The sequence below is a fragment of the Nerophis lumbriciformis genome, linkage group LG09 (genome assembly GCF_033978685.3).
Source record: "Nerophis lumbriciformis linkage group LG09, RoL_Nlum_v2.1, whole genome shotgun sequence".
NCBI lineage: Eukaryota > Metazoa > Chordata > Actinopteri > Syngnathiformes > Syngnathidae > Nerophis > Nerophis lumbriciformis.
Window position 1 is genome coordinate 32624639 of NC_084556.2, and position 14349 is coordinate 32638987.

The window sequence follows — 14349 nt, forward strand, 5'->3', positions numbered from 1 at the left end:
ACATCAAACATTTTTGACATGAATAAATAGTATTTTAGAAAAAACATCAAACACGTTTTCTATGTGTTCTGTGTGGTAAATCCCCATAATTTTCCTAAATGCAGATATCGGTGTGCGTTTTTATGGATGGAATAATTGACACTTTAAGAGATGTATAAAATACTGCATGAAACAAGATGCTTGTGGTGTGCAACTGTACTGCATTATACAGGGGGGCTGTTTCTAATAGTTTGCCCCTCTCAGATAACCATAATTAATGAATTAATTAATAAGAAACAATTGATTATTTTTCTTATAATATGGATAGTGTTGTTGAATGATTATATTTATTATTCACTTTAACTATGCTTATACATTTTGATTAATCACAATAAATTACTTGTGCACATCATTTGAATTACCTTTTTTAAAAAAGACCTCAATATTTTTGACAAAATGCTGTTTTAATATCATTACTTGAATGCAAATAATGTATTTATTTGTTCCGCAAAGCAACCTGCTCCGCCTTTCAGGTAACCTACCGTGTTTAAGGTAAAGCGATAAACTTGTGTTTATACTTGATTAATGCGATAATGTCTTGTCGTTAATCACATTGATTATTGAGTTAAGTTTGACAGCCCTAACTAATGAAATATAATACATGTCTTATTATTATTGCATCTTGTATTATAAACTAAGAATATAAAAATATATTCTGAATAAAGACATGGTCAGGGTTTGTTTGTGTTCTTAACAAGGAACATCACATGATTACACTTGCACAATTCAACATGTCTGAAAAAAGTTGGAAGAAGCAGAGTTTGTTTAATTTCACCCATTCTCCAAGTGTTAACAATTAATGATAATTCACACATTGTAAATACTGTTGTATTAAAAAAAATAAAAATAAGTGTGTTCTAATAATTGTGTTGCTAAAAAAGTGTAAACAAGACAAAACAGTGTTAAGTTAAGCTTGTGTTAAATTGATATGCACATCTTTATATGTTTTTCTGCTGCATGGTCAGCCCACCAATCTTTCTTGATTGTTCTTTTGAGGGGAGAAATATCAGATATTTTTTATTTTATTTGTGTTGCAAAAACTTTTAGAGGAAAACAACTCTTGTTCCTGGAAGGGATTATTACTGTTAGGATATCCCAGCCTGCTGCACTAACTGACCTTTAACCCTTCCTGCTATTGATGCTCAAGTGTCCATGGAAGGGGGAGTTGGGTTTTTGAAAAGATAATTCAAAGCCAGTGATCTATTCATTGTTCTCATGTGAGATCAGAAACTGTTTAACGTTATTAGTCATCATTGCACTGGATATAAACTGATGTCATCCGCACTGTGGGAGATGGCAGGATGCATCACGGTGATGGGATATGGCTCAAGAGGAATTTCAGAAGAAAAGAAAGAAAAAGTTTTTAACTACAGTGACAAACGTACAGAAACATCCAAGCACTCCAAACACTGATCCACAAAGGATCCACAAAGCAAAAAACAAGTGTAAAGCTGTAAGATCAGAGAACAAAACTCCAGTTCCTCATTATACCAGAGGAGTAAAACCTGAGGGCTATCAGACTTTAAGAACATAAGTGGGATGCCCAGAAGAAAGTTGGCTGGCTTTTGCAGAGGCAGAATGAAAAGGTACATTTTTCCTCAAATAGTTGTTACCATGGACTTGGCTGTAATATTTTACAATACCAAACCCCTGGTAGCCTGGCTAACTTCATTTTTTCCCAGTGAACTTACAGCTATATCATCCAGCCATTTGCATTGGTAAGGTTGATGAATGGCACGGTGGATAGAGCGGCCGTGCCAGCTACTTGATGGTTTCAGGTTCGATCCCTGCCTCTGCCATCCAAGTCACTGCCATTGTGTTTTTGGGCAAGACACTTCACCCTTGCTGTGGCTACCACATTTGAATGTGGAATAAATGAATGATGGGTTCTCAATTCTTGCTTTGAATGTATAGTGTATTGAAAAGTGCTATATAAATCTAATGTATTATAGTTAGTATTATTACTTGGCAAAGGGAGAAGACCACATCTAATGTTGACCCTTCCGCTCTAAAACCGCTTTCATTCTGCCTGCTTTTGTATTTGCAAAAACTTTACCGCCACTGACGACAACTTTGTTTTAGCAGTCGCTCCTCTCGCCCTTGTTCTTGTAGGAAGTATCTTGCGGTACAACTCCTTCTTGCCATCACTGAAAGAGGACTGCATGCAGGGAATGTGATATTAGTGTCTGGAGTGATCCTATTGCTGCTAGGGGCCTTGCCAGAAGCCAAGCTGCCAATGGCCTTACTGAGCTTTCCAAAGTTGGTCCTGCATCGAGCTCTTCCATGGTTGGCAGGCACTCAACAGCATCAAGGGCTGAGGAAGAGACTACGTTCGCTCTGAAGTAGAGATCTGAGTAGTGTTCTACCTATCTCTCCATGTCCTGGCCTTTATCTGTGATAACTTCTCCAGTAGAAGATTTGAGGGGAGCTGTCTTGGTCAAGGTAGGTTCTTATACATAGGTATGTCCCGTTTTAGCGGAGGTCTGAATGTTTTCACTGTTCACTGAGCTCTGTCCAGTATTTGTTAATGCAGTGTCAAGAGTCTACTGAGCATTGCTCCTCACAGTCCTGAGGATCTGTAGGTTTCGCTCACCGGGTGTCTGTTTGTATTCTGGGAGAGCAGCTTGTTTGACTTCATTGACTGGGATCATGACGGTTGTTTTTGCTTCAATCCGGTCATGTGGTTTTGGTGACTTCTTCCCAAAGGTAACCAAAGCGACGCGGGGTATGGGTTTTTTTTTTTACAGAACATGCCACTTCTTTGTGACAGAGTCACCAGGTTGCAGGGTGTCGAGTTCCTTCTCAAAGCTCTGAGTAAACTGCTCCATTAAGTCTGATTGGGACGTCTCGCTGACATCAATGCAAGGAGTTAATTTTGTTTTTGTGAGGTGGCGACTTGTCCAGGGTGTACCCCGCCTTCCGCCCGATTGTAGCTGAGATAGGCTCCAGCAACCCCTGCGACCCCGAAGGGAATAAGCGGTAGAAAATGGATGGATGGATGGATGTTATGGAATTTGTTTAGTTGCAACCATAGGCTTCAGCACCCTCGCAACCCCAAAAGGGACAAGGGGTAGAAAATGGATGATTGTGCAGCACATCGAGGAGTGGTCTGCATCACTGTCCGCAATGTGGTAAGAGTGTGTGTGAAGAACCTTCTTCATGGTGGTCCACCAATCAGGATCAGATCCAGTTGATGCCAGTGCTTTGACCGCAGGTGCCTACAGAAGACCTTTTTTGAGACTTTGTGCGTAAGAAGGAGTTTGTGATGCAGAGGTTGTGAAGGGTGCACAGCTTCAGTAGTCACTGTCTGTTCTCATTCATTCTGCCCACTCTAAACTGACCAAGGCAGGAAAGCAATGAGTCATAATCTGTACCCACTCTGGCATTGAAGTCACCAAGCAGAACAGTTCCTTGCCTGGGGTGTTTCTGATGGTAGATGCAAGGTTCTCTTAAAACATAACCTTTGCGCCTGGTGTCACGCTGTGGTGTGTTGGTGCATACATGCTGGTAATGGAGACTGGGCCTGCAGTGGAGTTAAGCCAGAGAGTCGTTAGGCACTCAGAGCTGCCACTGCCTGGTTCCACCATTCTCAGGAAGCTATTGACTGAAAAGCCTACTCCGCGTGTTCTGGGCTCATCAACGCCTTTCCCATGCCAATAAAATGTTTAGTCCTTTTCCTTCAGTACCTGAGTCTGCAAGCCGAGTTTCCTGCAGGGTAGCAATGTCCACATTGAATCGTGCCAGCTCACTGTAGCATAATAATAATAACAACTGTTTACCTGGCATCCCCTCAGTGATGGATCAAAAGGAATAGCAGGGCCATTAAAGTTTGGCACCAGCAACGTTGCAAGAGTTGCCAGAATGGGATTGAGTGCAACAAAAAACTGCCTTAGGGACTCCGACTTCCGATTTTCCCTTGAGGTTTAATCCTGAACTTTCCCAAACAAAGATAACCGCAAGGCAACAGTGATGCTGAGTGCTTAGATGGCTTCGACTGGCTCTCCTGAGTCAGCGCACTTTTAAAAAAAATGTTGCCTATCATTCACAATCCCTATGTAAGAAAAGAAGTTGAACATATGTTTTTCTTTTTTTTATGCATTCTAAATGGTAAATAAACGTTAGCAAAAGTCAGCTAACAATGGAGTCAATTGGGAGATCCTCTATTTCACCCACAAAGACCTCTAAATAACCATCTTAAAACCACCAACAATACTCCATTTTCATCTTATGACCTGAATATGAACAAAGTATTAGCAATATTGTTATTATAAGCGCTAACAAAAAAATCTATTTTTAGCGGCACATTGATCACAGAGAGCTAACTATATTGACATATTGAGCGGGTAAGAGACTGCTGCGGCTTCGCCTCTAAGTTAGTAAAAGTTAATTCTAGATTTTAAATCATGTCTTTCACTTGGATTGTACTGTAGAAGATTGTGGCCATAAACAAAATTTGGTAAACTTTGACAACCAACTTAGACCTGGCGATGGTGAAAACACACTTGTTTGTGGCAACTTTTTTTATTTATTTATACATTCACATGGATTATGATTAGTTATTCACCTAAATGGGAAGATATAAACATCCCATCAGTTGATATGCCAGGGAGAGCAGACACTGTACAGTAAGTGATTGTTTTATTATGTTCGTAGTTTGTAAATCTTGTTCAGCACATAGCAATACTGCTACATGATGCTTATGTGTTTCACTAAAGCTGCATCTGTTTAACACACAGCTTCTAAAACTTGTTGCTCATTCTCCTTATATTCAGGCTCAAAAATATATGGTTCTGGAACATAATTTGTCCCAAAGTAGTCTTTATTGACTTTCACAAACTATACCGTGGTTAGTAGGTTTGTTTTGTTGAAGGGAAATGCGAACGTTGTGATGCGTCTGTAAAATTAATACGCTGCATATGCTTAAAATGGGCCAAATACGCGACTATTACATGTTATTATGAATGTGCCTGTTACTATATATACTTACAGCATGAATATAAAGTGATGATTGAGGTGTTTGGATGTTTTTTAGAGCAATGTATAGGCGGAAAAGAGCGACTCCATTCTTAGCTGACTTTTGCTAACCTTTAGACCGGTCCGCCGATCATCATCCAAATAGGCTTAATTAAACTTTTTCAAACTAGGGTGGCTCATGTATGCAACAATCCTGACACCCCGCAGGGGGCAACAGCAAGGCACATGTGTCACAATGAGAAGCAGTAGACTGAGTAGAAGAAGACTACTCATTCAACCCTGAAAAAAATCTGAATAGATTGCAAAAATCTGGCATTTAACAATGCCTGGACAACAAAGAATGAATGTTCTGCCCCGAGTAAGTTCTCGAGTCATTGTTTCCTGTCGGACCTTTTGAGCGACGGAATCATTGATCCAGACAAGCAGCAACAAGTTGAACGATGGTAGAAATCCACACATGTAAGCTTCATCACGAAACTTGGTCAAATCTTTGTAAGTAGATATTGTGCATAAAAATATGTAGTTTGTTTCATATTGAAATTGCTGACTTTGTGGTGTTTTTTGTATTCGTGGTCGTGTTGTTTTTTTGGGCTGAGAGTAACTTTGGCGAGCAAAACATGTAGCGCTAAAGTTGACCAGTAGAGGGCAATAATGCTACACCTTAGCTACACACGTGCCTGTGTGCTGCTGGAAAGCTAGCAAACCATTACAGAAAACTTTGTACGCAAGGCTTGCTTTTTTTGTTTTAGTGAAGCTTTCAGTATGTGAGAATAAAGCTTAAAGCTTGCCGTGCTGGCAAGCTTGCTTGACCGAGAGAAAAAAAGAGCCAAAGATTGTCAATGCGCGAAAAGAGCACTCACTCTGCAGCAACAAAAAGTGATTATTTCTGAAGGTGTCTCACTTTTGTTTACTTTTTAAACCTTAGCTTTTTTTTCTGCTTTTTTTTTTATAATTTTCAATATGCATTTTAGTAAATATTTATTACCAATTATAAACTTATTATACTTGAAGTTATAAGGGTCTTGACCCAAAGACATGACATTAAAGGCCTACTGAAACCCACTACTACCGACCACGCAGTCTGATAGTTTATATATCAATGATGAAATCTTAACATTGCAACACATGCCACTACAGCCGGGTTAGCTTACTAAAGTGCAATTTTAAATTTTGCGCGAAATATCCTACTGAAAACTTCTCGGTATGATGACGCCTGCGCGTGACGTCACGGATTGTAGAGGACATTTTGGGACAGCATGGTGGCCAGCTATTAAGTCGTCTGTTTTCATCGCAAAATTCCACAGTTTTCTGGACATCTGTGTTGGTGAATCTTTTGCAATTTGTTCAATGAACAATGGAGACAGCAAAGAAGAAAGCTGTAAGTGGGAAGCGGTGTAATGCGGGCGGCTGCAGCAACACAAACACAGCCGGTGTTTCATTGTTTACATTCCCGGAAGATGACAGTCAAGCTTTACCATTGGCCTGTGGAGAACTGGGACAACAGAGACTCTTACCAGGAGGACTTTGAGTTGGATGCGCAGACGCGGTACCGTGAGTACGCATGCAGCTGCGGCTTCCAAACATTTGATCGCTTGCCCGTACGTGCGTGCCGCTATGTGCATGTCACGTACGTAACTTTGGGGACTTTGGGGAAATATATGTGCTGTATGAACTTTGGGGAGGTGAACGGTACTTTGGGCTGTGGGATTGAGTGTGTTGTGCAGGTGTTTGAGTTGTATTGGCGGGTTATATGGACGGGAGGGGGGAGGTGTTTGTTATGCGGGATTAATTTGTGGCATATTAAATATAAGCCTGGTTGTGTTGTGGCTAATAGAGTATATATATGTCTTGTGTTTATTTACTGTTTTAGTCATTCCCAGCTGAATATCAGGTCCCACCCGCCTCTCACAGCATCTTCCCTATCTGAATCGCTCCCACTGCCCTCTAGTCCTTCACTCTCACTTAACTCATCCACAAATCTTTCATCCTCGCTCAAATTAATGGGGAAATCGTCGCTTTCTCGGTCCGAATTGCTCTCGCTGCTGGTGGCCATGATTGTAAACAATGTGCAGATGTGAGGAGCTCCACAGCCTGTGACGTCACACTACTCGTCTGCTACTTCCGGTACGGGCAAGGCTTTTTTATCAGCGACCAAAAGTTGCGAACTTTATCGTCAATGTTCTCTACCTATCCTTTCAGCAAAAATATGGCAATATCGCGAAATGATCAAGTATGACACATAGAATGGACCTGCTATCCCTGTTTAAATAAGAAAATCGCATTTCAGTGGGCCTTTAAGTTTTATTGTGATGAGTCACATATCAATATATTGTGGGCAATGTTTTATATAGGTAATGTTTAATTTCTATATGCATAAACATCTGTAGCTTAATTTGTGAATGTACTAACAGTTAACCTTTTTTATTTATACAAAATACCCAATGGACATTATTTATGTAAAATACACAATGGGCGTTATAATTTTGTAATGTTTACTTAATGTTTATATTGTCAGTCTTACAAACCTAAATTAAGGAAGAAGTGTAAATAAATAAATCAAAGAAGAAAAATAACTCAAAAGAACGATCTTCAATCTTCAACAAAACTTCTGGAGCTTCTGTTTCTTCATACTGTTAACTAGCCGTCTAGATGCACATGCTGGAAACGAGTAGCGAAGGAAGAATAATGAATTTATTGACAGTGCAGTGTAAAAGCTGATGTGTTTTCTTTGCAATTAAGTAAACACAGTCTCAAAGAAATATAACCTGCGGGGACACTTTCTGACGAAACATACACATTTTGATGTCCGGCCCCTGAACGCTTGGGCTCTTAAAACTGCGCCCCTCTTCATTATGTAGTTAACTAGCCTTGCGTTAGACCCTAACTTTATGATTTAGAATGCATTAAAAAAAAGAAAAACATATTTGTACTTGTCTTAAAAAAGGGATTGTGAATGATAGGCAAAATCCCCCCCAAAATGCAGTTCTCCTTTAACAGATCTTGTTTTTAATTCCATCTAGGTGTCTGACCACATTCCTCACCACTTCCCTTGTGGGAACCGGCAAGGGTTTCAGTTTAGTCGCCGACAACTCCACCCTGGGGACAGGTCTACTACAAAACTCAAAACCAGTGAAGTAATTCGTAAATAAAAATAGAATACAATGATTTGCAAATCCTTTTCAACTTATATTCAATTGAATAGACTGCAAAGACAAGATATTTAATGTTCGAACTGAGAAACATATTTTTTTTTTCAAATAATCATTAACTTAGAATTTAATGGCAGCAACATACTGCAGAAAAGTTGGCACAGGGGCATTTTTACCACTGTGTTACATGGCCTTTCCTTTTAACAACACTCAGTAAACGTTTGGGAACTGAGGAGACCAATTTTTGAACCGTTTCAGGTGCAATTATTTCCCATTCTTGTTTGATGAACAGCTTAAGTTGTTCAACTGTCCGCGGTCTCCGTTGTCGTATTTTAGGCTTCATAATGCGCCACACATTTTCAATCTGGACTACAGTCTACTGCCCACACTCTTTACAATGAAGCCACGCTGTTGTAACACGTGGCTTGGCATTGTCTTGCTGAAATAAGCAGGGGTGTCCATGGTAACGTTGCTTGGATGGCAACATATGTTGCTCCAAAACCTGTATGTACCTTTCAGCATTAATGGTGCCTTCACAGATGTGTAAGTTACCTCATTTTTATCTCTAGGAAAACAAAAGCAGAAGGCCTCTAGTCAGCTCATGTTGAAGAGAAATTAGGTTTGACTTCATAAAAAGTATAAGCTTGCAGAAAGTAGCGACATCACATACCGCTTGTTTTCCTGTGACGTGACAAGAATGGCGAACTGACCTTTAACCTGCTGGAATAGCTTCGGAGGTTCACATTCAGTGTGCTTCTGGTTGAAGAAAATGTCATCCTTTGTCACAGTCCTGCGGGGACACGGGGTTGTTTCAGGTGATTTAAAATGTCCTAGAAGATGAAGCCAGCGCCAGATATTAAACATCCTTCCCTTTGATTCCCAATCTTTCCTGGTGCTCAAGTGGTGAGAAGTCAAAGTAGCCATAACAAAAACTGACAGGAAGCTTTCCTTCAATGTGATGTCTATTTTTCTCACTTGTTTCATAGAGAGGCTACTGTTTTCCTGAGTCTTCACATCAAAACGTGCCTTTTGATTCCTTAATGGTGACGAACAACAATAGAAAGGAACATCAGCACAAATAATAACTTCAAGGAAGATCGGCTTTAAACAAAAAAAAAATGCAGTTTTAGCCGGCTCAGAATGAAAAGCAGTCTCCAAGAAGGTAATTAAATGTGTTCAATTCTGATCAGTACACACCGTTTTAGTTACTCATGACTATTATTTATTAAATACAAAAATTGAGAACACTTTATAATAGAGGAAAAATATTTTTGTGTGAGTCCTGTTAATTGGACCATGTGTAATAGAGGTGGGAATCTTAGGTCACCACATGATTCCTTTACACTTCAGGGGCTATGATTTTATTATATTATCAATTATTTTGTATATTATTAATATATTGTATATTGTTATATTTAATAATGTATCTATGAAAAAAATTCTCCTTTGCCTGCTGACATAAGCAGCATTGCGTCATTCCTGTTTTTCTGATGAGGAATATTTATGGATATGTATGGAAGGCTTGATATGTGAGAACTGGAGTCGCCTGCTAAAAGATCATTTAAATAAATGGCGTGGCGCAGTGGAAGAGTGGCCGTCCGCAACCCGAGGGTCCCTGGTTCAATCCCCACCTAGTACCAACCTCGTCATGTCCGTTGTGTCCTGAGCAAGACACTTCACCCTTGCTCCTGATGGGTACTGGTAGCGCCTTGCATGGCAGCTCCCTCCATCAGTGTGTGAATGTGTGTGTGAATGGGTAAATGTGGAAGTAGTGTCAAAGCGCTTTGAGTACCTTGAAGGTAGAAAAGCGCTATACAAGTACAACCCATTTATCATTTATCATTTACTTGGCAATTAAGTATCATTGTTTACATTTTTGTGTATTGCAATTTTGGAGACGGTGTGGTTGGTTTGGTAAAGCTGCCGTGCCGGCAATTTGAGGGTTCCATGTTCGATCCCCGCTCCTGCCATCCTAGTCACTGTTGTTGTGTCCTTGAGCAAGACACTTTACCAGAGGTGGGTAGAGTAGCCAGAAATTGTACTCAAGTAAGAGTACTGTTACTTTAGAGATTTATTACTCAAGTAAAAGTAAGGAGTAGTCACCCAAATATTTACTTGAGTAAAAGTAAAAAGTATGTTGTAAAAAAACTACTCAAGTACTGAGTAACTGATGAGTAACATACACACACACATCATATATATATATATATATATATATATATATATATATATATATATATATATATATATATATATACATATATATATATATATATATATACACACACACATATATATATGTAAATATATATGTATATATATATATATATATATACATACATTGATATATACAGTATATAATTTTTTTATTTATTTTTTGCCGTTTTTGTTTACATGTTAATAGTGTTTTAATGAATATACATTGCATGTTTAACACATATAGATTCCTTTCTTTCATGAAGACAAGAATATAAGTTGGTGTATTACCTGATTCTGATGACTTGCATTGATTGGAATCAGACAGTAGTGATGACAAACGTCCACGTTTTCAAATGGAGGAGAAAAAAAGTTCCTCCTTTCTGTCTAATACCACATGAAAGTGGTTGGTTTTTGGCATCTTATATGTCCAGCTTCCATATTCGTTTTTATACACTTTACAAGAAATACATTGGCGGCAAACTCCGTAGCTTGCTAGCTTGTTTGCGCAGGCTTTCGGAGACTCTTATTTTGAAAGCGCAGGCGCGATGGAGCGGCACTTTTATTGTGAAGACAGGAACTGTGCAGTCAGTCTTTAGGCTTTTGACGGGGTGTACGTTGAAATAAAAAATTGTCTTTTTTCCTTCACACTTTTGATTGATTGATTGGAACTTGTATTAGTAGATTGCACAGTACAGTACATATTCCGTACAATTGACCACTAAATGGTAACACCCCAATAAGTTTTTCAACTTGTTTAAGTCAGGTCATGTGACCCCTGGCTCTGTTTGATTGGTCCAACGTCACCAGTGACTGCATCTGATTGGTGGAACGGAGTGAACGTCACCAGTGACTGTATTTGTTGAAACGCAGGCACTATGAAGGTCTGTCTGACAGACCAAAACAAACAAAGCGTGCATTAACAGATCGATAAAAATTAGTAGCGAGTAGCGAGCTGAATGTAGATAAAAGTAGCGGAGTAAAAGTAGCGTTTCTTCTCTATAAATATACTCAAGTAAAAGTAAAAGTATGTTGCATTAAAACTACTCTTAGAAGTACAATTTATCCCAAAAGTTACTCAAGTAGATGTAACGGAGTAAATGTAGCGCGTTACTACCCACCTCTGCACTTTACCCACCTGCTCCCAGTGCCATCCACACTGGTTTAGATGTAACTTAGATAATGGGTTTCACTATGTAAAGCTCTTTGAGTCTCTAGAGAAAAGTGCTATTTAAATATAATTCACTTCACATCGCTATTTAGTTTATGATTTTTATGAGTATTATAAGCATTTAAAGTATTTAAAGCATTTAACTGCATGTATGAGGCCAGTTCATGGGCGCCCTCTGCGCTATTGGCAACGACGTCCGGGACTGGGACGTGGACCTCAGCGGCGGCTAAGGTTTTGTTTCTGCTCGCCTCTGCCCCTTCGTCAGCCACAAATGTGTCTATTCCGTGGACGCCCATAATGGCAGCCGCGGCGTGTGTCTACTCGCTGCTGCCGCTAGACTCTCCCTTGGTGGCTGCGGGGACACACAGCTTGGCGACCTTCCTCCAAGACCTCCCGCCTCCCTCTCTGTTATTTTGCATGTTTGTGCTTTTTGGACTAAAACATCTGTTATCTGTTTTTGGCAGCTACCTGTCATGTCAAGGGTCACACGATCTGTTTATTCATAAGTTTCTGTGTTTATTTCCTGGTCTGCGCTCTTATTTCAGTTCCACTTCCTGTCTATGCTTTTCCCCCTCAACTGCCCTCATTGGCAGCCTAGCCACACCTGGTTGTGGTTGTCAATCAGGCTTCGATTTATGCCTGCCTCGCCCTCCAGTCAGGGCTTGAGGATGATTTCATGCTACTAACTCTGTTAGCTGCAAGTGTTGCTTATGTTACATGCGTTGCTGCTTACTTTCCTGCACGTCCCTTGTGATAATTAAAATACGTGTCTTGTCTCCTGCATCTTGGGGTTACGACTCAAAATACATAAAATGTATAAAGATGCTGGATTTTTCCAAAGAAAACGACTCTTGGAGCATGGGTTCACAACCTTTTTGACCCAACGTTTCCACTACAGAGATGCCTCCTATATATTAACACTAAATTAGTAATCTTACTCATTTTCAATAATTACATCTAACCTACTTATAGTTCACAGCCCTGTCAAATGATATTAAACCAGATGTTAATCACAAAGATCATTATCAAGGTTTAGGTCAGGCTGATTACAAAGATAAATACTAATCAAATATATGGCAAAAGAAGGGACTCATAAAAACTGATGAAAAAAACATTTACATACAATTATGCAGTGCTAAAATAAATACATTCTAACCAAGTTAATACAAATAATAGATATGTTTCTTATAAAGGACCTATTATGCAAAACCTGCTTTTGTGTATTTGGGATTTGCATAAGTCCTGAAAATAACTGTAGCGATATTTATAAAACAATCTTGCCTTCTTCCATCATACTTCCGCCAAAACGAGCTGTTTGAAATTTGCACAATCTTTAGGATGCAGCAGTCTCTGTCTCAGGGTGTTGCCTGGTTTGAAGTGTATCAGGATGTTGTGTTGGTTAAAAAAATATTCTGAGTTTCTCAGATAGACCTGAAACATATGGAATGACAATATTTCTGTGTCTGTCACCTTTTTCCTCCTCATCCACTCTGTTATTTCTGGAACTGGATGCACTTTTCACAAACGGCCAGCTGGGGTAACCACAGGTTTTGAGGGCTTCCCTCAAAAGCCTGCGCTCTTTCTCTTTGGCCTGTGGGCTGGTAGGAACATTATCAGCTCTGTGTTGTAGGGTTCTGATAACGCTTTGTGTTCCAGTGGGTGGTGTGAGTCAAAAAGTAGGTATTGAGCTGTATGTGTGGGTTTTTGGTAAACCCCAACATGGAGGCCCCCGTGTTCTCAAATGTGGACATCAGAGTCCAAAAAAGGCACAGATGAGATGTGTTAGTATCAAAACATTATTTTGAATCACTAAGATGTCGTTTGGAGTAGATTTCAGCTTTTTAAAGAGTACTTCAACATGTAAACAGTACAGCATGTACTTTATTATCTTATATGTAACTCCTGGGGTGATCTAATAATTTATGCACAGATGAGATGTGTCATTGTAAAAGTATTGTATTAAATCACTTTTTGGCACCCAAGAATACATTGATTTATTGAATACATCCAAACACTTGATTAGTATGTATTATGTGCATGAACAAACAGGAGTTATTATTGTATGTAGCTCTTTGTCTACAGTAAAAAAATTTAAAAAAAACAGCATCCATCTATATCTCGACAAAAAAGCAATGACTTGTGTGTGGTTTGGGAATAGTTGGTAATGGTTATGTGCAGTAAAACTTTTCATGACTTAATGTGTGTTCCTAAATTTGTGCTGGACGTCTTAGATGAAGAGAGCAGTTATGATTTAGATTTACAGAGTAAACAACTAAAACTAATGTTTTGGGCATAATCTGCGGGAGAGAATTCTTCAGCCATTTCCAAGTATGTTTCTTTTTTTTGAGTCAGCTTGAAGCGTCTCTCTGTCTCTGACTCCCTTGTCATCATGTGACATGAGTGTCTGTTATGATTTTGCTTCCTGGTTTCGATGACCCGCCTTCTTTTGCCTCTGATTGGCCAGTCTGTAATGTTTCACCCTAACCTTAGCCAATTGTGACTCTTCATACGAACACCAATCAAACATCATGGATTTTTACCGTATGTATGGATGTTCTCATTCATCCAGGTCATTGTATTTTCACCGTATTTTTGGGGGGCCTGGATTCGCAGTCCATTTTCTCCATTTGTAGCTTGTAGCTTTGATGTATGCTACAAGCAATATACTGTAGGTCTAAAAATAGGTAAGCTACAGGAATCGCTACTTGCTCAAATAGTAGTGAAGCTACCGCCAAGCTACTGGGAAATGTAGTTAAGCTATGTAGCTTAGCTCCATGTAGCTTGTTACTGCCCATCACTGTCGATGGATAACTACAACCC